Genomic DNA, 24,648 nt, shown 5'->3' with positions numbered 1-24,648 from the left:
ATCCCAAAGATAGGCGGACGGCCTTTCTCTTACCATACTCTTTCTCCGGTTAAAAATGTGAATTCCTGTTAAGAAATGTCAACTATGGCAGGACGAACGGCTATTGGTAAGCTACCATGTGAACTCTTAATTTCTTCGATTTCCCCGTTGGGGAATGAAGTATGACGCCTGACTAACGTAATTAACGCCCTCGGTAGCTCAACGGTGAACCTATCCGAGACGCCGGACGGCTTCACAAACATTCCCGTAACGCGTTCGCGGCTACGACGCGACCGTGTCACGAAACCAGCGGCTCCTTGTTTAACTTCTGCAGTTTGGAATCCAAAATTCAGTCAAAAAAAATTTTTGGGGACCATTTCCGCCGTTGACTAGTGTTTAATTTATCAATGCGTATATTAAAAATTGAACGAAATCGACACCGAAATGATTAAGTCCCTCAAAAAATATATTCTTTGTAAACCGACGGGGATTACTCGAGGATCCGTCTAACGAGAATTTTTTATGCCACTTCTTTCATGAAAAAATTACATTTTTGGATTTACGCCACGAGTTTCATCCTGGCATCTGCTGCTTTTGCTGCAAATAGTTTTATCTGCTTTGTCCAAAACCGATACTCCTACAAATGTTTAGTTGTTTTCAGTGGTTTATCACTACTAGTGCAATCTAAAAGCTACATCAAGTCTTTCCGATCGTTTAGGCGGAATATGCTACAATTGATTACATCGGGGTTCAACTAGCAGTCCAGCTGTGCAAAACTAAATGGACTTCGGTACTTTTTTTCCTTGTACACGATACTATCATCTGCGAACTTTCTCACGAAACATCCGACGTTGTGGATATTACAATTCTATGTGGATAAAGTGGGCAAAAAATCGTATAGAACGAGCAGAATTTTTGTAGTTAGTATATTTTGCCTTCTAAATCAGCTGACATCGGGGTAGAAGTTACCATTATCACTTTCACGAATTCCGCATCCGTAGCAGCAACAATTATTTGTTATTCATTTTACTAATAAATAAATGTGCACGAACGGTAGATATAAGTGCAATAATTTTTGGTTTTGGTATTTTGTCCAAAATATGAACAGCATTCAACCAAAAAATTCACGCGAGGTTTACTGTTTGCTACTGGCGAAACAGCCAGTACGCTGCGGTCTCTTCACTGGCAGTTACACTATGTGCTTATCCACGACTCGTAGAGGATAAGAGCGCTGTGTAACACATCCAAAGTTACTTTGAGCAGAGCCGCAATAGCGCACGCCCTGTCACGGCTGCTGCTAACGGGCCAGCACTACAAAAATTTAAAACTGAAAATGTGTGTTTCCTTCTGGACATCAGAAACTTGCTGCCAAGATATTTCAGCGCAGAGTCTTCTGCTCGTCTTCATCCTTACACTGGCGACATTACAATGTCCTGTATTTTATTTATTTATTTATTTATAAATGGGACGTGCGTGGCGTACGCAGTTGCCGCTGTGTATACGTTTCCTGGCCGCTAGCCCTTTTGCTGCAGGGTGCGCGCTGTTGAAGGTACAAGTTAGTTTCCCTCGAAGCTTACTGATAAGTGACGTCAAAATAACGTTCGTAGCAGTCAACCCAGAGTGTCGCGAATCACACAGCTCAATATTTATGAATAAATGACATTGCTGCTCGTTCCGCTCGCAGCAATTTAATTTTTCGTTTTTAATCAGATCGGTGAACACACACACATTCCACAGGTGCTAATGAGTTCCGCTATTTCGAGCATTCTCCATGGTGAAAATTAATGTCACGGATGTCAAATCTATCGTCTGGGCCACAGTTATGTTGCGTTATAGTTGAATCCAATTACCAGTAGAAACACACGGGATTTTCTGGCTAGCAGGAGGCGAGTATGCCACTAGTGTTGCAGTCTGCACCCTGTGCAGCTTCAGATTTTACCAGATGTTTGTTTTAATACAAGGCACTCCTGTAATCTTGAGCAATGTAGACGTAACTACTTTGTATGTACTTTTGTGGCTATTCCAGTTCACGCCAGTGCAAACAAAGCTTCTGACAAAGTTCTTTACTGACTTGATCGCGACCGAGACAGGTGGCGCAGCGGGTAGCAAACTCGACACGTAATCGGGAGAACGACGCTTGAAGCCCGCGTCCGGCCATCCTGATTTAGGTGTTCCGTGATTTCCCTAAATCACTTCAGGCAAATTGAGGGAAGGGTCCTTTTAAAGGGCACGGCCGGTTTCCTTCAGCATCTTTCACTAATCCGAGCTTGTGCTCCGTCTCTAATAACATCGCTGTCGACGGGACGTTAAACACCAATCTCCATTTCCTCTTCCTCCTCCTCGATCGCGTGTATGTACACTAGATTACTTGTTTCGGCAGCATTAAGCTGTAATCTTAACATCTACAGAGCCGCCGGCTACGCAGTCAAGTCGGCAGCCAACGCTGACACATGCGGCACTCTTGATGTGCCACTTTTGAACGATTCTTTGTAACTATGAAGCTACGTTTTTTGATATTCTACTATCATCATCATCATCATCATCATCATCATCATCACTACTACTATTATTATTATTGAGTCAGTTTTGTTGTTACGAAAACGAACGTACTGTTTAACGCAAAGCATAATTTCATAAATTGTACTCTGCATATCTCAAGATGGTAGCTTAGTCTTGTCGAAAGACAAGACAGTGAAAAGCTTCGTATCAGAAGATTTCTTTATATTGAATTAATCGATCGCTGCCAGTCGACAACATCAGGTGTTTACAAATCAAGTCGGCATTCACATCTCAAACCTCGCGACAACTTCCCAATGGCGTGCACGCAAACGAGTAGCTCTTCCACGGCAAGACAGCCAACACTTTTAAAAGAATGGCGAAGGGAATTTTAGCAGTTTCGAGTGAGTTCGATTTTACGGAAAGCACTTTTCTTCCGTAAGTCATTCCAAACAGAGCCACAACAAAATGTTACTCCCTTCTGTTGGACACTGATTCTTCAGCCTCTAAACTGGGAGAAACCATTCGTTATCGAGATATTGTGAGAAATTCAGGTGTCTTTAGATGCATGGAGTCTGACAGGTAGCTGATTCGTGACGTCATAACCACGATCATCGACCACTGGACGTTTCAGCGGTAAATGCTTAACAAATACGAGAGTACGTGGATACAAATATCTGTTGCCTGTACTAATGAGAGTTGCACCGCCTGGAAACAACTACGAGCATTTGGACGCTAGAGCTGGGGCTGGGCAACGAGCGCGGCTGTGGCAGGCTGGCAGCGGCGGCGGCGGCGGCGGCTGTCCGGTAACTGGATAGGCTGGGACAAAAGCAGCAGCCAGCCACGCGCCACTGACCGCGTCCTGTGTCAGCCAAACACACGGCACGGCCGGGCCGAGGCAGCGGCAGGGACGACGTGGCTCACAAACTAAGCTGGGGCGCCACTTGTTGCCGGCGGCACCTGCACAGCTGCTCATCAACAGCACATTCCCAATAATGGCCGATACACGGCTACTGTAGATTTAAAGGGAAAACAAATTATGAACTGAACAGCGGTGTCACTGTTCAAAAGCCACGGTACAAAAAAATATTTAGGAAGACTATCTTACAAAAGCGACGCCATGTTACGTTTGGCTGTTTACTTTATAGTGCCTCAATGGATTAGAGTACTTTCCAGGTTCCGATGGAACAGCGGAGCACGTACATGGACCATTTATCTGATACTGTCACGCAAATGTTTATCTCAACAAGTATGCTACAGCTGGCGTTTTTAGTAAAACAGATGGCGTGGCTAACCTTTTCAGACTGGCTCACCAAACCGTACGCCAATACGGCGTTTTGTGCACACACAAAGCGTTTTCAGGTAAAAAGTGATATAGTGGCAGCCAACATAGTACATCTCACCTAAAGAATAACGGCCAATCAAATGGAAACAAGACAGATGGAAAAAAGTAATTTGTTTATTATTTTGAGAGTAACCGCCATTCATCCCACTGTGAGACGAGACGGTCAGTGCCCTCACAGAAAGATAATTGCGGCTGCCTGCGGAACCACGATTCTTTCTTCAGGGCTCCAAATATATGTGGAAATCGCACGAGATCGGGACTGTATATAGGATAAGAGCTTCCCAACGAAATTTCTGCGTTGTAATCCGAACAACCTTGGGGACATGTAAGCGAGCGCAGTCCTGCAACAGAACGAATTTCGCCCAAGTCGTTTCCACTATGCTGCAGACGTTCCGCTGGGAAGCCCTTACACATCCTCCACACAGTCCCGATCTCCCCCTACGCGATTTCCATATTTCTGGAATCCTGTGGCTGTCGGTTTGCTTTGGACGAACAGATGCACGTCTAGATTCCGTGGATAAACTGGAACACTTATTTAGTGTTCTAGTGTACCAGGCAGCCCACCCGAACACTTGCCCTTCACGCACGTACCGCCGCACGCAAGTCGCGTGACATGGCAGGGCGGGGCGGGGCACTCGCAGCGGACGCGGAAGCACCGCCTAACTCGATTTGCGGTCCTCGGGGCTTCTGCGGCGCTGTCCGCTGCCGGCCGCTTCCGTAGCGACGCAGGCGACGTCCACGTCCGCCCTCCCACCACGGCACGGCACGCCACGTGCTCCACCACCCATTTAATAAAACACCGGGCGCTTGGCACGCACTATTGGACTCTTACTGCCATAGACATAAGACTGCTACTGCAAAGCGACACACGCCGTGAGAATGACCGCATCTCGTACTTCACACTTACAGCGTACTGTAGCGCCAGGCAACGCTCAAACATCCGTACAAACTTCTCTGTATACTTCGTGCACACTCTCAGTGAGGCCGAAGATCATCCAGTGGAATTTGTGATGGATACAGTGGACAAACTTAAATTCCGCTTGGGATCGACTCTTCAACAGGAAGTTTCTACACTCTTTGCACATTTTTGGATTGAGGTAGCAATCTGTCTTTAAGCATACTACATAATGTAAGCCACAGAGCCTATGAAATAGCCGGCCGCGGTGGTCTCGCGGTTCTAGGCGCGCAGTCCGGAACCGTGCGACTGCTACGGTCGCAGGTTCGAATCCTGCCTCGGGCATGGATGTGTGCGATGTCCTTAGGTTAGTTAGGTTTAAGTAGTACTAAGTTCTAGGGGACTGATAACCACAGCAGTTGAGTCCCATAGTGCTCAGAGCCATTTGAACCATAGCCTATGAAATAAACCAGACGGAGCAGGAGTACTAGGAGAGATAAGAGACGGAGGAGCAGCAATAAACTGCGCGCTAAAGACAGAGAAGGTGAATCTTGCAGAATGAATGCAACGTCACGAAAGGTGTTTACCATAGAAATGGTAAACACATGAAACTTCTCATTACGTTAAAGTGGATATGGTTTGGATTTTTCGCAAAATGGATGTATGTCGATGATGTATCCAGGGCTACAAGTATTCAGATTTAACCTTGTCGGAATAGTTAAAATTCCCATTTACACACAATCAGAACTATTTCACACAATACACACTTCATTATGAAAATTTTTACGAGATAGTCTTGTGAATGTGCATGAAATTAAAAGCTTTCTGTTCGAAAAGAATTTAAGTTGGCACGCCTTCAGTCACAAACCGTTAAAATCAAGCTCTATCGTATTCAGCAGCTAATCATAAGCCGCGGAAAACAACTGCTGGTCGTTACCGTGCGTTTCGAGTTTTCCGTACCTCATTCTATTATTGCTCCATGAAGAATTTTTAGCCCGTGCAAAGATCTATCAGCCGAGAGAAAATGTTTGCCAATGCTCATGTTGAAAGCTGCGTTAATGATGAACTATAGTTTTGTCGTTTTATAGATGGGAAAGAAGGGACGATTCTCCTAAGGAGGTTGAAAGTCAAATGGCTCTGAGCACTATGCGACTTAACTTCTCAGGTCATCAGTGGCCTAGAACTTAGAACTAATTAAACCTAACTAACCTAAGGACATCACACACATCCATGCCCGAGGCAGGATTCGAACCTGCGACCGTAGCGGTCGCTCGGCTCCAGACTGTAGCGCCTAGAACCGCACGGCCACTCCGGCCGGCGGAGGTTGAAAGGCGACCAGAAATCCGAATACGGAAAAATGCGATGCTTTGCTTCAAGTCAGACTTCTTTGTATTGTGTTATCCGTGTTGTTTTAACAACTTAAGAATTGAAAATCACAGACAGATGATTGTAAGACAAATATTTGAATTTTACACCTCTTTGTGTTAATTCTAGCTTTGAAGTTGTCAGATTCGTTGGACATTCTGAATTTCTTAAAGGGGAAAAAACACCCAGCCTAGCGACCAAGGATACCTCTCGAAATACTGTCAGAGCCGAGGGCAGAATTTTCTGGTTCTGTTACGATTCGCTACGATACCATTTTCCAGCAGGGATGACAGCAGAGCGGCCCTGGAGCCGCTGTGTGACCCGCAGGAAGCGGCTCTCCCGCATCTGCTGAGATCGCATCTGGATTTCCGAGGGAAACGCCGCACCACCGTACTCCCGGTCTGAGAACAATCCCCCCCTACACGGGCCACTGCTCACACCGCCTCTCACTGTGTAAGAGAATCCTGGCGGTGACCTGCACGCTCGCTCCCAGCAGGGAAACCGAATTCAACCGACTCTGATGTAAGGCAGGCATTCTTAACACACTTCCGCGACGCTAACTTCCGCGAAGCGTGAAAGCTACGCCCATTCGGCAGATGCAACGCGCTTTCCCGCGGTAAATACTGATCTCAGCTTTAGTGGCGCGTTTCCAACCTCTTAGCGGCCTACTAGGTCTCACAGGTAATGTCAACGAGGTTGTACCGCAAGAGGCATACCTATATAGAGCAGCCAGAAAATGGCATGGTCACTGCTGTAAAAAGGAAGAAACCCCAGTCAGACATGTGACTAGACACAAATACTCAAAGCCTTTACCAAGTTCAGTTGTTAAAATTATATTGACAATAAAATCTCTCCCAACACTTTTAAACTGCGTTAGCCATTCAACAAAGGACGCTTTTCAGTATACCTTCGTCCAGAATGGGTTTCTATTAAACGAAGAGCTCTGTAGGATATTATGTATTGTACTGAGTTCTCAGTATCGTGTTCTCACACCTCAGCCCAGAGGAACGCGTCATCATAAGAGAGACAGTATTACCAAATAAAAAATTCTGTTGCGGATAAGACTCTCAGAAAGATGATTTGTGGTTCTAGACATATATAGTCTCTCTCTCTCTCTCTCTCTCTCTCTCTCTCACTCACTCACTCACACACAAACAAACAAACAACAACAACTTCAGAAGTGGACGTCACCGTTTTCAGTACACACGAAGTATGAATAGCAACGCCTGCAGTCACCAACAATTTGGTGTTTTATTAAATCGCGTGATGCATTTTAGACCTTGTGGGTCCATCGTGGTGTACCTCTCCTCTTTAGTGCAGCGATGTGAAATATAAATTTCTGTTACGAGATGGTTAGATATTCAATTTAGAAACCCGCCGATCAAACTATGCAAAACAAAACGAAAAGCTTACCAAAAGAGCCATGAATAACATGTTTAATTCCGTAATTGTGCATTGAGTTCCGCGACTTGCAATTACAGGATGGATAAATAAGCTACAGAATTAGCACCTGATGATTGATCCACAGATTCCTAAATACATCGTGTGAGTAAGCAAGTACAGCTCTTATTTTAAATGCGTCATGCTTACGTACTAACTGCATTGCAACCGACTCTCATTGTGGGATGTCAGTCTTGTGTGAAACTTTAATCTCAAAATGCCTTTTACAACCGGAGAGTGTAGTACTGTGTAATAAGCCAGAGTGCAATCTGCAATACCGGCAGCGTTGAAGTGGACTGTCTTCCGCTCCCAGGAGTGACGCAACCCTGAGTGACGCGAGCACTGCGTCATCAACAGACCGGCTCTGGCGTCATCTCCAGCGAAGCGACCCGGCCGCCAGCGCTGCACACCGCATCCGCGCCATCCCTGCTCGGTAAGCACTGAAGCGCGGGTCCCACGTGGCAAGCGCTTCAGCTACGATAATCTGCGACTTCTGAGTCATTCAGCCCGCTAACTTTGCGAATCTCTTAATTTTTCTTCCTATTCCTGGATCACAGTGTAATTTCAGTAACGTGTTCCTATCTTAATCACATTCATTAAAGCTGTGCCCCTGAACTTCTTGTACTGCTCTCCATCCCTCCATAGTTTGGCAACCTAGGTGCTTAGCAAACACAGATCCAAAATGCCTGAAACGTTCGCAAGAGTTTGTGTTCCCATCGACTTCCAGGTATTATGTATCACGTTCTATAATTGTACAATCTCTGCGAAAAATAATTTTCTATTCAGTTACATTATTCTTCAAGCTTCCATCTTCAACATCGGCGCTAATTACAATTAGTCATACATAAACAGTGTTTGGAGGTATTAATTAGCAATACGTAACACAGTTTCACAGATTGTGTTATTCAACCACTGAGAGCGAGTGAGAAGGGTATCTTCACCAAATCTGGAGAAAGATATCTGTAGCAAACCTTTCGTTATTTCAAACTGCTCTACGACAATGTTTCCCAGTTTTGAGAAGGACTTTGTAGAATCATAGCGGCATTTTACATACTTTACATGAAACTGGCCAATTCCACGCTGGGTCAAACTTTTCCTAGTCACTCTTCTCACTGGTTTGATGTGGACCACCACGACTACTTCTTTTCCTGTGCCAACCTCTTCATCTCCGAGTAGCAATAAAATCCAGTGTCCTCTTATTTGTTGATATGTCTCAATCGCTGTCTTCCTCTACTAGACTTGCCCTTTACGGCACCGCCTCACGACCTACGAGTTAATCTCTGAAGTCTTTACACAAGTCATGTCAACCTGTCCCTTCTAGTTCAGGTTTACTCCACATTGCTTCCCATGCTAGCTCTGCGTAAAACCGCGTCATTTCTCACGTCAGCATCCTTCCTTGCCACCACGTCTGAAACATTTCGATCCTCTTCCTTTTCAGACCAAGCCGATCTAAAGATCATAATGGTAGGACTGATTTCCCTATTACTTGGGTGCCAGTTTATATGAAATTCCTGAGAAAGACATGTCAGCGCTATAAGCAATAAATTGCTCTATACCTTTGCGATATATATATATCTTCCTCCCCCCGATCGAAATGTAACGCTATCGGATCCCAGTCTCGAGTCATGGATTTCTCATTGACTTAACCTAGCAATGCCACGTCAGTCATTTGGAGATTCCCCAGAAAGGAAACGTGTTACAGATTTCATGTTACTCTACAGGTCGTCTTTTTCCCTGTTCGCTAACTGGCTAAGGAACTAAGCTGCCAATGTAACGTCCAGTTGAAAGATTTTCACTAAGGTTTTGACCTGCATGAAATTATCGTCACCAGAATTTATAAATATATACATACATTCTCCTTCTATACACGTTATAAATTGAAGTCCCCCCACCATCTTTTTTGTCTATATATGAAAGCTGATGTCAGGAATTACTATGGACTTTTTGAGAAAGTTTTCACCAATAGGCTCGTTGATTCATGAGGAAAGTTCAAGTACATGTGTAGGTCTACATCCAGCATCTCCTCCCGAATCCCTGGATCGATACAACCAAATTTGACAGAGACAGCAGGGCTCTTGAGTATCAGCGCAATGGAATTCACAGCCTCCTAGCTCCTGTGGAAACACAGATACAGACAAAAATGTGTTTATTGCAGCCTCTAGCATGCTGGGTGTCCTGCATGACAGACATGCTGTGTATGAACCGTTTTGGACTGCCAAATCAACCTGCTTTGCAGAGCACTCTGCATTTCAAGGCCAAGAAAATGTTTTTCTGGGCCCCAAAATGCGGACTGCCCTGCATGATAGGTGTGTTGCGCTAGAGTAGTATTGGCCTGCTTTATCGTCAAATTTTGCATGCCGACCTGTGTATGAAGAGCAAATAAATATGTTTTTCACACCCCTGATGGATAGTCTGCCCTGTATGACTGCTGTGTGATGGGATTAATATTGGCCTGCTTTATTGAACTGTATTGCAAGGGCTGCATGTCCTCATGAACATGACTAGAAACAGGTTCAGATGTATAAAGGAGGGGATGGACAAAGTGAATGGGAACAGGAAATGCACAGAGGGGGAGATGCACGAGGCAAGATGAAGTTGTATAAGGGTAGCCGACAAATGGGAAAGAAGAGGGGAAGGCAGAAATGGGGAAAGAGAGCAGATACAGGACACAGTCCAATGGAAGGGGCAGGAGGATATGTTCATGGGGGGGAGGGGTGGGAAGGTTGGTCAGAGAGAGGGGGTGGAGGAAATAGATAGATAGGGGATGAAGGAGATTAAGGGACAGTGAATGGGGAGGAGGAAATAGATAGGAGGGGGACGAGGAGGTGTGTTCAGTACGTGTCTCTAATGCACACACAGGTGAAGCAGCAGGAAAAGACTTGTTTGTAAATATTTGGTGCTAACTGGCTGAACAACGTTCCATTAGAGTGTTCCACCACATTTCTTCTGTCTGTTCTGTACGTGAAGACCACCCTCAGGATCCCGCCGTAAATACTTAGCGCTACCTGTGCGAAGCCGTGGGGCGTCACTAGCTGTGCAACATTACTTTAAAAAAAGTTTGTCAGGAAAGAAAAAAACGCATATTAGAAAATCAAAAGGAGTTGCAATATAGGCCAAAGAACTACATACAAGAGGACGGAGAAAGTGGGCCAGTCGCCACTTCGACCTCCTGCGCCAGCGCAGTGTTGAGCGGCGTGTGTGTGGTGTTTACTAACACGGGGCCGGCGACTTGGCAGCGCGCAGGCGTCAGGCGTGCGGTGCGGACGCAGCGGTGTAACCTTTGGCGCGCTCCGCTTGGCGCTCCTCCAGGTGTCAGCGACCGACCCCCCCCCCCCCCCCCCCCCCCTCAAGTCATTTGCGGTGGTTGCAAAACCGTCACGCCCGCCGCACGGCGCCCTGCGCCGTTTCGCAACAGCAGTTCCTCTCCCCTTCTGTCCGCCGGAGGGTGTTCACAAACGGCGGAAGGCGCCCCGGAACATCGCACGCCGTACAGATTACATGCGATTCGCTTGCGGCCGTCTCTCGAGCCAACCGGCGCGGAAACCAAACGCAAACCGGCCTCTCTCCGTCAGCTCAGAGTTGCACAGAACGTAACAGATCACACACAACTCTCGCAGCGGTACTAGAATTACGGTGCGTTTCTACTAACAGGTAGCTTGTAGAAGTACTTGCCGAGCTGTATACGTTAGATCACAAGCCTGCTCAAGTTTAATTCGGTAAGTCGCTCAGCAAATAATTTTTCGAAGATTGCTGCTAGTGCTTGTAGAACTGTTCCACTAGACTCGCGTGGTAACACAGATAAACCCATCAATGCCGTACTTGAAGTTGTGACCAGCTCTGAGTGTTGTTGCACTGTTATGGAAGAAAAATTGTAACGAAAAACCAAAAGATAAATGTTTTGGTGACGAAATGGCTAGAGGCGAACCCATTTAAGCTTTTCAACAAGTGTGGTATTAATTCGTTGTTCATACTGAGCACGTAATTTGTACACTTTTCGCCTACTTAGTTATTTGTTGTCTCGAAATTTGCTGCAATATTTTCAAGTGCGTGTAGTTTAATAACACAAATGGAAGTGCAGTGCTTTCCTGGTTGTACGACTCGATGCGTGTGGATTTCAAGAACTGCCTTTCAGTGCTCCACAGGCGTTTCTCTCTTTTCGACACTGACATTTCTGTACACACAAAACTTCTGCAAGCTTCCGAAAAACTTCCAGGAACTGACAAGTAATTGCAACTAGCTGCATGAAACTGTTCCCAGTAACTTGGAGAATCAACTACTGGAAGTTAACATAACTTGTTGATCTCTACTTGGCAGGGGTGCTTCCACGTCAAACGAGCTGCAGACGAAGCTTCTACGAGTGACTCGCAGAAGTTTACTTGTTAGTGGACTCCCATCTTTATGTTTGCGTTACTCGATCAGGAAATGCTGTTTGACCAGTGAAGTAATTTCTGAGAAAGAAAAATACTTTGACTTTTAATATAGATTTACTCGTTTTTTTAATTATAAAATATTTATGCAATCGCTGCGGCAAATTGATACACAAACATATTTTTAAAATATCAAGCTTTACGAAGTAAAATTAAAAGGAAGGTCAGCGTTGGCCGTAATATTGATGATTTATTGATAGCAAAATCGATTTTCAATCACATAGTGATTTTTAATCACATAGTGAGTTATTGTGATCGTTTCTCAGTTTTGGTTATTGATAATAACTTGATACCAGTGGCTATGAGTTTAATCTGTACACCATAGCACTGAAGATGAACACTATGTGATTGAAAATAGATTTTGCTGTCGATAAACCGTTAATATTACGGCCAACGCTGACCTTCCTTTTAATTTAAGATATATGGTCGTTGTGCACACAGCACTCCATGGAGTCGCCAATCAATCTTTACGAAGTAGTTTCTTAAACAATGTGTAACGTTGTATGGAAATGAAACGTGGACGATTTACAGAATAGACAACCAGAGGATGTTCCAGAAGAATGCCGGTGATTAGATAGGCACATTGGAGGACCGATGACGAAGCACTGAAGAGAATAAGAAAGTAAAGAACAGAGAGATTCATAGGACACATTGTTAGGCATCAAAAATCCCTTCTTCCGACCAACAAAAGTAGCAACTCGTCTTCTTCTACTATTGTTTGTGTGTTTCTTTAGGGCGGGTCGGAGGAAACAGAGTACGATTGCCAGCTGCACGGTCTGGTAACAAATGACTGTCGTCAAAAATACTGAACCAAATACATGAGACAGTTCCTTGTTGACAGCCATATGAATGTCACGTCTTGAAGGAAACACGTAAGTTTACTGTTGTTACCAAACATTTTATTTTAAGCTTTGTGCTACCATGGAGACCGACACTTTAGTGAGAGTCATTGGGTTTCATTTACATGTCGCCGTTGAAGCAGTTAAGATGAAAAGCGGATCACCTGCTCAGTAACCGGAAACGAGAAGACGCACTGACTGAAAAAAGGTCACACGAGCACGGGTGTTCGCATGTCAACTGAGCGAGTGTACAGTACTGAATGATGGAAGAGAGGCAGGGAACGTGGCTCCACAGTACGTTGGCGATGTTTACTCGAAGCCCGGAATATTCTGGCGTCGTTCTGTGACTTGTACGTAGAGACAGATACGAGTTTCATCAGTGTTATTACAACGGTCATACCAATGGACACAGACTGACGAAGAGTGCGCTGCCCACACAAAGGCCAAAGACATTTTTGTTAGTCGGTAAGAAGATTGTAAGTAGTTGCTATGATTTCAGGGTAAAATGCTTGCCTTTTACTCTGGGTCCCGAAATATAACTGGGGACTCTTATGCTTCGCTGTTGGATCGGTTTGAACGAAAAGCGAATCAGACTCGCGCGGAAGAAAGCCGATTTTTCACCAGGACACAGCAATCGCATGCGCTTCATCGCCAAACCCTTTCATTCATTACCGATTTCGACTACTTGTCATTTCATCTACAGATGATATTAATGCGTTACACTTTAACTCCTGAATTGAAGCTGCAGTATACAGCAACAACAAATTACTAGTGGGTCACCATGTAACATCATGCTAAATGAGTATTTGAACCCCCAGCACTTCAGAACAGAAGCCGCTTTGCGTCTAGCACTGCGCCATCCTTGCCCTGCAATGCGCCAGCCGCGTGGAGCTCACAGGAGAAAGCGCCACTCTGGAGTCTGCTTTGGCAACGGCCCAGTAATTAATAATACGCTGAGGTGCAAGCAGCCCAAACGTAGTCCTACAGAAAATCAGGTGCGACGTAGTAGAAAGCGAGAATTACAGCAAAATCTGAGGGAAAGTGGTGGTTGGAAAGTGCGTCAGGTATTCTGTCACGAAACAGATACGCTGTAATCTTGCCATTTGCCGGGAGAAACATTTCCCGTGCACTGCCAGGAGCTGAACTGATGCGCACTGCCGGCCGGAGTGGCCGTGCGGTTCTAGCCGCTACAGTCTGGAGCCGAGCGACCGCTACGGTCGCAGGTTCGAATCCTGCCTCGGGCATGGATGTGTGTGATGTCCTTAGGTTAGTTCGGTTTAAGTAGTTCTAAGTTCTAGGCGACTGATGACCTCAGAAGTTAAGTCCCATAGTGCTCAGAGCCCTTTTTTTGTTTTTTTCTTTATGTGCACTGAGGTACTAAGGTGTGCGCTGTGTGACGAAACACAAAATCATAATAGCCGTAGGCCACAGTTCACTGAAGGTTCCGCTCACAGCCTAAGCTTTAAACGGAACAAGGGCTCCGGCAAGAGGTTCGTGTACTCAGTAAGGAATATTTGGTTTTTTTTTTTTTCGTAGTTCCGTGCTATCTTCTTCCCGTACTTCTCCCGGGGGTGCATAACGCCATGCGGTTCTCATCCATTTCAGATAAACAGCTTCTCCATTTGTTCTACCAAATTTCTATTTTTGTATTGGGAAAAAGATCTTACTTTTTCCAATATCATCTCTGTTACGGATCAAGATACTATGTTTAGGATTTAGAGCCTAATGTCGCGTCGAGACCAAACACAGATTCAGATTAGCGAAGGCAATCCACCGAGGCCTTTCAGCGAACCGTCACGCACTCGCCTGTAGCGCTTTGGTAAATCGATGAAGACTTAAAATCTGAACTGTCGGTCAGCGACTTGAATCCCCGCCCTCCAGCGTCTTACAACACAACTGTGGCACCCCGCACTGTCGCCTCCTTCTGCGGCCTCTTTCGGAGTAGACCATCGCACATTCCTGTTGCCTGAATCCAGCACTGAACTGTGTGTTTCAGTCCAGTAAAACATAGCTGGAGCATCCATGTGTTCTGTGTAAAACCTCGGCTACTTTTACAGTCTTATCAGCGAGCTAGTGGAACCAGCTAGCAGTCTTGCTCCATTCCATTTATCGCCTACACAGAACATTAAGCAGTAGGATGGCTTACATTTTTTTAATATCTTTGCAGTGACATTTCTAGCAAAAATGTGACCGAGGCATTTTCGATAATGTTGCGTAATTCCTCAGAAAATAATAAGCGTGGGCAGCTTGTAAATGAAAAATAATTTGAGACGGAAAACTCATTAGGCGTAAATCTATTAAATAGCACTGTGACTTAAACCTGAAGGTCGTAATGACGGTCTACTATAAGTAATTTACTTTTTTCGTAGCACAACCTGAACCGTTTGAACAGGCAACGGATCAATCCACCTAATATGAGTCCGTGGAGATTTTCATTTGGATTCAATTAATTCCTTCATATCGCGAAAAATCTTTTAATAAATTCAAAATACACGCGTACAAATATGACAAGGAGAATCTGTATGATTTATGTTACTAGGTAGCACCGACGAAGGCTTACGGCTAACGAATTTTGAGGTGACACCAACATTGTGGGAGAAGAGGGCGGGGTGATCGTTTGTGGAGCTTACACTGGAAGGCTGGTTTTACCACAGATGACAAAAAGTCTCATTTCATATTACACACACACGTCTAGCTTGAAAAGTTCACAACGGCACACAAGTACTGCCACGTTTCTTCAGGTACGACTGTCCCGAATTGAATTCTCTGACGAATGGTTCGCAGTGCCTTGATCACCGGCCGCCGTATCCACACAATGGAGACGTCCAACAACACAATGGACGCGGCACCCTCTTCTGCATGCAGGCGACAACGGCGCAGACATTTGCAGTGGCGGCAACGAAGAGCAGGCAATTAAAAATCACTCCAGGGCTCCCGAACACGCGTAACGCCATCGACACAATGCGCTGCATCAGACACCGACAAATTTCTTTCTCACGGATGTACAGTGGGAAACCGGGATTCGCAGGGACTACCTAATACCCCCTTGCAGCGTGTGAAACGCATTTGCACTACAGGTTAAAACTGCAAGATCGCTGACTGTTTTAAAGTGTTATACATGCTGATAAGTTGACAAAATCCACACATAAATCGCACTATTTTGTTTGAGATACTTGTGCCCCTACCTGCTATGGTGAGCTGACCCCAAAAATGGTTCAAATGGCTCTGAGCATAATGAGACTTAACATCTGAGGACATCCCACACATTCATGCCCGAGGCAGGATTCGAACCTGAGACCGTAGCGGTCGCGCGGTCCCAGACTGAAACGCCTAGATCCGCTCAGCCACACCGGCCGGCCTGACGCCGAAGCAAGCCATTTTTTTCCCCACAACGATTCTGTCGTGTAATGCAATTTGATGAAGTCCAAGCGACTTAAATTGCCTAATGAAGTAGTGTTTATTTCAGATACAAAAAAGAGCCTACGTTGGTACGAAATGTCAATCATAATTTACCAATGTGATACTATAGGGGAAAAAAGATGTACCACGTCTGTTTATTCACAAGAGCTGTAAAAGTATAACAACAGGAGCAGTAACAGTAATAACGTTACAGAAAGTATGGCGCCCATACTACAACTGTAGGAGATACGAAGACTATTCATGTGGCGAGAAAAATGGTTTTTCCAGGGCTATGGAAAGACAAACTTTCTCACAGGCTCTTCTTTGTACACCACATCGCTGACGGCAGCGTCAATCGGTAACTCCAGCCATCCTACTAGCTAAAGGTTGACTAGCAATCTACAACAGTGGCGGTGATAGTGTGCAGCTTGACAGGGTCGCATCAATTAAGTATCAGCCGTAACGCCGCACACCGATACGAAATGGAACAAAGACGTAAGGCCGGCAGTAGGAAAGGCAAATGGTCGACTTCGGTAATAATGGCACAATTTTAGTAAAGTATAGCAAATCAATCAAATTGGTTAAGTATATAATTCTAGTGCGACCCATTCTTGAGAACTACTCATGTGTTTGGGATCCCTACCAAGTCGGATTAAACGAAGACATGAAAGCAATTCAAACGTGAGCTGCTAGATTTGTTACCGGTAGGTTCGACCAACACGCGTGTATTACGGAGGTTCTTTGAGACGTCCCACGTGAATCCTGGAGAGATGACCACTTTCTTTTCGCGAAGCACTATTGAGAGAATTCACAGAACCCGCATTTGCTGACTGCAGAACGAGTCTACAGCCGCCAACGTACAATTCGCATAAACAGCACGAAGGTAAGAGAAATGTTGGCTTGTACGGTGGCATACAGGGTAGTTTTCCGTCACTCCATTTGCGATTGCAACAGTAAAGGGAACGACTAGTAGTGGTACAAGATAATCTCTGCCGTGCACCGCACGGTGGCTGGCGGGTAAGTATGTAGACGCTGAAAGATCACAAGGACTGTTAAGGCACTGACTTGATTCATGGGGCTTCCTACAGGACACCGCTACTGTAGCAACCATCGAACATCGGAATAAAGCTAATCGCCAGACATGCGCGTTGGCTGATATCAGTGGACCTTCCACGGTTGGATCAAAAAAGTTATGCGAAGATAGTGGTAAACCGGCAGTGAAAACAGATATTGTTAGAGGTAAGAAGAGATTGGTTGGTTTAGTCGTTCTGATGTAAGAAGAGATTGGTTGGTACCTCATTTTGATTGGCGAGTCTTAAAGCTTAATCCGTGCAAGAACAACTAAAATAACTTGTTCCGTCCGCCACGATATAATCAAGAGATGGAGCACAAGCTCTGACTGGACAAAAACGGGGTAGAAAATCTACTGTGGTTCAAAGGAATCTTTCTTGAATTGCTGTACGAGATTTGGAGAAATCACGGAAAACAATGTGGATTCCCGAACAGTGGTTAGGGCCCTCCCCCACAATTACCGAATGGGAACCGAGCCCCTGTAGGACAAAGGGTCGGTAGTAAGATCAACAGAATGATGCAACAGGCATTATCTAAACTGGATGTCTCCTCTCTCAGTCCAACTGCGCTTCGAACAACCTTAATCCTAGTGTGTTAACAGCTTACTTCAAAATCTAAAGCACTGACTCACCAAATCAACATCTGAAACTGAACTTCGCAAAACCACCGTAAGCTACGTGTGTAGTGGAGGGTAGTTAGTGTACCAGAATTATTCTCTCTCTTGACTGGGCAGTCCCTTCCCTCACGCTGGTGGTTCCAGTGTATGCCTAATATGGCTAACAGTAACAACTGACTGGAAGTTCGGAGTCAGAAAGCCAGCGTGAGTACCCCTTCCGGTAGTGACCTTGGTCTGTGAGTCCAGTGCGATCTGCTGCATCTTCTGGGGGCTGATGACACATGCTGACGAATGCAGAGTAAACACCCTCCCGTTATCCGCACAGCTAATGTGTGTGCGGTTCAGCGAAGTAAGATAAGACAACCACCAAGTCAGAGGTGGAATTTATCACCACCGTTCTATGTAATCGCCGCGGGCGCCTAGAAGCGGTACGTCCTGCCTTCCTGAGACTTGGGGAAGCAGCTCACCCAGCCGGTTGTGCGGGATGCTTATGAAGGAAAACGGGAGGGGGGGGGGCGGAGGGGAGGGGTCGCAAGAGAAGGAATCTGGAACACGGTGCAGATTGGCATTTTTCATTGTCGCATTCCGGGACGTGAAAGTGTGTGTGTGAGAGAGAGAGAGAGAGAGAGAGAGAGAGAGAGAGAGAGAGAGAGAGAGAGATTTCAGTCAAACCGTGTCGATGCCGAGTGTCATTTAGAAACCTCTTGCACCCCAAAGGGCACCTCTTTCTTTCACTGTAACTGTGTGTTTAAAAAGTTAGGTATCAACTTCGGTACTCCGATAAATGACCTGTTACAACAACCGACACTGCTAGCCGGAAGGAACTCGCTGAAAAATAAGTATGAAACTACGCGAGAATTGGGATGGTATTAACTGTCATGTTCGAACACAAGATGCATGCTTGTCTAGCACTGTACACGATCAGGATCTTTGAACGTGGTGCTGCGTTGTAAGCCTGCCCCCTTGCGAGACTGGCAGTCACAATTTTACCAACATGTACGTACGGGAAAACATGACGATATAAATATTAGGAAAATAGGTAAATCAACTTGAATGAGACGCTAACAATTCTCCAGTGTTGGGATAACCAATTGACGTCAAAATGGAGACTAACAATTTCCGCTCATGTGAACACACAATGTAAAGACAGAACATTCCCCGACCGCCAATTCGCGTGGTATATCGTTACCAGCGATGATCACACTTGGCGTTTGCATGTTTATATTCCACGACCACGGTCCTTAAGAACAACTAAGAAAAAATATTGGACACATGCTGTACGTATTACTGTTTTCCAAACCATGAAAATGAAGCGGAAGGACATACGAAATACACTACTTGCGGACTTGTGACTTCAGAAACACAGCGTGAGGTGAAACAGCAATGGTGTTACTTCCCGAATATAAAGACTCGCGGTGGCAGCACTCTCTTCGAAATTTCTCAATTATACGCATTGCTTGCAAAGTGGGTGCGACCAGTTTTGCAGGTAAGAGAGTGGCAGCAACTCACTTCACGAAATTCAGTGTGAAACAAATACGGATGCCAGTGTGGAGGAAATGCGTACAATTGTGCGTAGATAATAGTGAATGGCCTACCGCCGGCGCGTGCGTGATTTTAATGGCGTTCTTGACAAATGCGTGACCAAACAACTCTATCTCTCTCTCTCTCTCTCTCTCTCTCTCTCTCTCTCTCTCTCTGTCTCTCGACGATGTGACATGACTTAAAATTACACACTACACAAAATGTACATTGTTCACAAACACAGACAAACGTTCGTGTACTCAAAGGCCCAGATGATGGAATAGGAGTGACTAAGTCGTGTCTCAGCACATTTCGGAGCATCTCTGTAAGTGGGACAGGGAAGAAAATGACTGGTAGTTTTACAACGTACCCTCCGCCACGCACCATACGGCGGCTTGCTGAGTATGGTAGCAGAGGCCACAAACTGAATCCTCCAATTGTGTTTCAGTTTAATGGATTAGCGATACACTAAGGGTTTTTCCCACCCCTCCCTACATCTGCGCTCAACGAATGTGTAGACACGTAAGCCCAAAGCCTTATATCACAAACCGCACAGTGTAGTAAGCGTGTCTGACTCCTAGCTTTGGCGCCAGCATTGCCAACCTTTCAGCGTTAATGAATCACACAACTGCGTCGAAAGTATCGTACATTTCGCAAAGACATCGTGCATATCTACAACATAAAATCAATTTTGTGTGTGTGTCCTGGAGTTCTTGTTGGAGACTGTCCGTCTAACGGCTTCAACGGGTCAATAAAAAAGTTCATTTTCAATATTTCGCGTAATTGACTGAATTTCAAAACTTGACATATTATGAGGTAACTACTACAATTTGAGACTACGTATTTGTCTCGAAGCTGATGGCGCTCAAATGTTCCAAATTTGTTCATCCATTACTCGAAAATGATAACACTTATCAACTTCAAACAACCTTCACTTTTAACTTCACCGGTTTTAAAGAAATGTTTATCAGGCTCACCGTAGTTCATTAACGAGAGGGATCATCGAACAAGTTTTTGAGTGCAGTACAATAAAAAGTTTTGTATGTTATGGTTTGGAATTTTGAGATAAACTCCGGATGGAAATAAATATGAACTGCGGACCTACGAGAGTTATACTCCAGTACTTTTATCAAAAATTTTAATTGTGCACATAGCACAAAACATGACACTATATCAGTCAATATTGTAATATATGCCTTCATCAGCACAATAAATCGAATAATGTGATAAGAGTAGTTGTTACAATAAGGATCGACGTTGAATGCCACCCTGTGGGATGCCGAACAAAAAAAAAAAAAAGAAAAAAAGAAAAAAAAGAGGGGGGAACGTACAGGGACACAATGGCAATTAAAATCTTCCAACAGTAATTCGTATCATTACTGAATTGGAGCCCATTCGAAAATGAGCGTTTGTTCGAAACCGGTAATGCAAAGGAACAATTCAATATTTGAAACGTCATACCATTAGTGGTCTATAGCTGCTTGGTAATGGATCTACTGCATCAGTAACGAGTAGCGTAAAGAAGGCATATTAACAGCCTTTCTCCACAGGCTCCTTGCACGAAAGGGACGGGTTTAACCCTTGCCGCGCAGTACTAACACACACACACTTTGATGTGTATAGTACAGATGCAGTTATCTAAATCGGCGACAACACGCCGCTACGGAGTCAGCCCTGGCGAAGTGGCGACTTACTTTTTGTAGAGATTCCGCCCTCCGTGGTTGACAGGTGATGAGGTTGCTAGGGAGGTTCACAGGCGCCACTGCGTCCGTCACATACTGCGTGGGCCCAGCCACGGGCGTCCCTCGCGCTGGCAGTGACACACGCACGCACGCACGCACAACTACGGCACACGCCGCACACGGCACCTCTCCCACTGCCACGCCGACCTACTCTGCGTTCAGAGCGAAACTGAGCTGTCGGCTGCCGCGCATGCAACAAGGATAGACGGAGAGGCAGGGGGAGGGGGAGGGGAGGGAGGGCTCTCTGCCCCCACCACCAGGGCCACCGGTGAATCCGCAGAGGAAGCGCGGGAACACCGAACCCCTGGGTCCGTCGGCCGGTCGCACCCGTACAGTGAAGCCCTGCAGAGTCTCTGCCGCGATAGATTAACACACACACACACACACACACACACACACCTATCTGGCGGCAGGCTTCTGATTTCGCATGCGCTGCTGTTACTTGCCGAACTATAAAGAAACGCGAAGTAGTACGCGGATGGATTTTAGTACTGACACACCGATTCACAATGGGAACAAAGTATCACAAATTTTCTCCAGTTCTCTTCTATCCCTTATTGCCATTATGACAAAGATATCCATACACGTTATTGCACGTTTGACAAGCTCGCAGGATCAACTACGGAAGACTCGCCTTGCCCCGCGTAGCGCGAAAGCACGCAGATTCTGATCACCTCTGTATACGCTCCTTCCCGTGGTTTGGAGTGCGGCAGGGGGTAAGAGAGAGAGAGTGTGTGTGTGTGTGTGTGTGTGTGTGTGTGTGTGTGTGTGTGTCGAATTTTGACGACAATAGATCGATCACGCCTCGAGTAGCTTTCACGGTTCAAACGCTTGCGGAAAATTTCCCTACACACGCGCAAGCATGTGCTTGTTGAGCTTTCCCTGTCGCTGGCTTCCCCAGGAGTATACCAGTAAGATGAAGAGAAGGCTGTGAGCCTATCTATAGAGTACGTTTCAGGTCTTACTGTTCATAAACATTTTTGTAGATATACGGCTGGAGACGTGTTGTTGTTGTGGTCTTCAGTACTGAGACTGGTTTGATGCAGCTCTCCATCCTACTCTATCCTGTGCAAGCTGCTTCATCTCCCAGTACCTACTGCAACCTACATCCTTCTGAATCTGCTTAGTGTATTCATCTCTTGGTCTCCCCCTACGATTTTTACCCTCCACGTTGCCCTCCAGCACTAATTTGCTGATCCCTCGATGTCTCAGAACATGTCCTGCCAACCGATCCCTTCTTCTAGTCAAGTTGTGCCACAAGCTCCTCTTCTCCCCAATTCTATTCAATACCTCCTCGTTAGTTATGTGATCTACCAATCTAATGTTCAGCATTTTTCTGTAGCACCACATTTCGAAAGCTTCTATTCTCTTCTTGTCCAAACTATTTATCGTCCACGTTTCACTTCCATACATGGCTACACTACATACAAATACTTTCAGAAACGACTTCCTGACATTTAAATCTATACCCGATGTTAGCAAATTTTTCTTCTTCAGAAACGCTTTCCTTGCCGTTGCCAGTCTACATTTTATATCCTCTCTACTTCGACCATCATCAGTTACTTTGCTCCCCAAATAGCAAAACTCCTTTACTACTTTAAGTGTCTCATTTCCTAATCTAATTCCCTCAGCATCACCCGACTTAATTTGACTACATTCCATTATCCTCGTTTTGCTTTTGTTGATGTTCATCTTATATCCTCCTTTCAAGACACTGTGCAATCTGTTCAACTGCTCTCCCAAGTCCTTTGCTGTCTCTGACATGACAGAATTACAATGTCATCGGCGAACCTCAAAGTTTTTATTTCTTCTCCATGGATTTTAATACCTACTGCGAACTTTTCTTTTGCTGGAGACGTATTTTGTCAGAAGTTATAGGAAGTACTCTGTAAAATGAATGGTGTCTACAACTGCGTTTTAAGTCAAGTGTCGGAGCAGTAACATGTATTGTTCCTACTTAGATCTCTCTCTCTCTCTCTCTCTCTCTCTCTCTCTCTCTCTCTCTCTCTCTCTCTCTCTCTCTCGCTACAAAGCACTCAGTTTCACGGCACTGATTCTACTTTAGTTATACTCAGACTGTAAGTTATATGTACGACAATATCACAGTACTATCACCAAAGACATAAGAAGCCTCGACTCCGTAAGTGTGTATGATGTATGTGACGCAAGCTAGCCATCGTCAAGGCGACCAAAATCAAATATTCGGAAATGAGCAGGTGAGAATTTTTTTTTCTATTTGTACAAGACGCACGAACTGGTCCTGTTAACTTTGATACATTATCTCTCTGCTGTTTAGACTATGTTGATAAGAAATCATGAAGACGCTAACCAGATCAGTTTCACTTCGACGTCCTCGTACACTGCCAACTTGTCACTAACATTGGACAAAATATCGCCTTTTTTTAACAATGAAAACCAAATTATGTTGTTTATGCTTATAATCCTGGACAGACGAAGAATAGATGGAAGATACAAAATATCAGAACCACTTACAACGTAATAATTACCTCATCGAATGTAACGGAACTCTTTGGGAGCTGTTGGAGTTCGCTAAAACATAAGCCGCTGTTTTGTAATGATTTCACAACAACGTAATCTAAAATTTACACATGTCAGCGGAGGAAGTCAGCAACTGTTCAGCCACTAACCGCAAGGAAGGGACAAACAGCACAAACTTACAATTTATTTATGCACTTTTAGTATATTCCATGCTCCGACCAAACGAAACGATATCTTTAGTTATGAGGCAAGTGCTGTACTGGTTAGCGATTCCAAGAGTATATACACTGTACTGTGTAAAGAAGAAATACAGTCCAGCATCGTTCACTGGTTTCATGGAAGCTTTTCCACGATTATTAATATCAGATATTTCTGTATCTACGAACGAAAACTAAAGAGCACGAAAGTTTTCGTGGAATTCATGTTCACACAAAATGATTTACTGATAAAGGCTGCAATTCGTTACTGAACTAATTGGTCATTTTTCCTCCCATGTGTCTTGCAGGTGAAACACTTATTAACATTACCTGCGTTATTTATTTCACTGGCACCTGTTGACATGTAGGCTTTACCTCCATAAAGCTCCCATAAAAATTTCAACTTCAGATTCACAATCAATTATTGAATAACTTTTCTCTGCACACATTATAGCAATTTGAACTGAAGAGCAGGGAGGTACGCTGCCAGAGGTGAAACCTTAACGTGTGTTTGAATTTCCTTGCTCAACAATGCAATGAAGTAAGGGAAAGACTTCACACGAATCCCGTTCTGTCGCCAGTTGAACAATGGAACTCGGCAGACAATGGAAGTTTCACTCTTGCTGTATTTCGCACAGTACTTCTCCGTAAAGATGAGAAAACGGGGCCTTGGCAGTGGCCAACTGACATGGGCGACTGCGAAACATGGAAAGTATTCCCAGACAACAGCCGAGGCAGAAAACACGGTTAACTACGTGTGCATCGTCACCCCTTCATTAATGAAAACAATTTTATGCATCTACAGAGAAACCTGATC

General features: G+C 45.0%; 1 protein-coding gene across 1 annotated transcript in view; it reads right to left on the bottom strand.

Annotated features, from left to right (window-relative positions):
* Positions 1–24,648, bottom strand: part of LOC126195778 (microtubule-associated tumor suppressor candidate 2 homolog) — a 604,136-nt gene that overhangs the window by 180,960 nt on the left and 398,528 nt on the right. The window lies entirely within an intron of this gene.

The sequence above is a fragment of the Schistocerca nitens genome, chromosome 7 (genome assembly GCF_023898315.1).
Source record: "Schistocerca nitens isolate TAMUIC-IGC-003100 chromosome 7, iqSchNite1.1, whole genome shotgun sequence".
Classification (NCBI taxonomy): Eukaryota; Metazoa; Arthropoda; class Insecta; order Orthoptera; family Acrididae; genus Schistocerca; species Schistocerca nitens.
The sequence above is the reverse complement of the archived record's forward strand: the minus strand, read 5'-3'. Positions and strand labels throughout refer to the sequence as shown.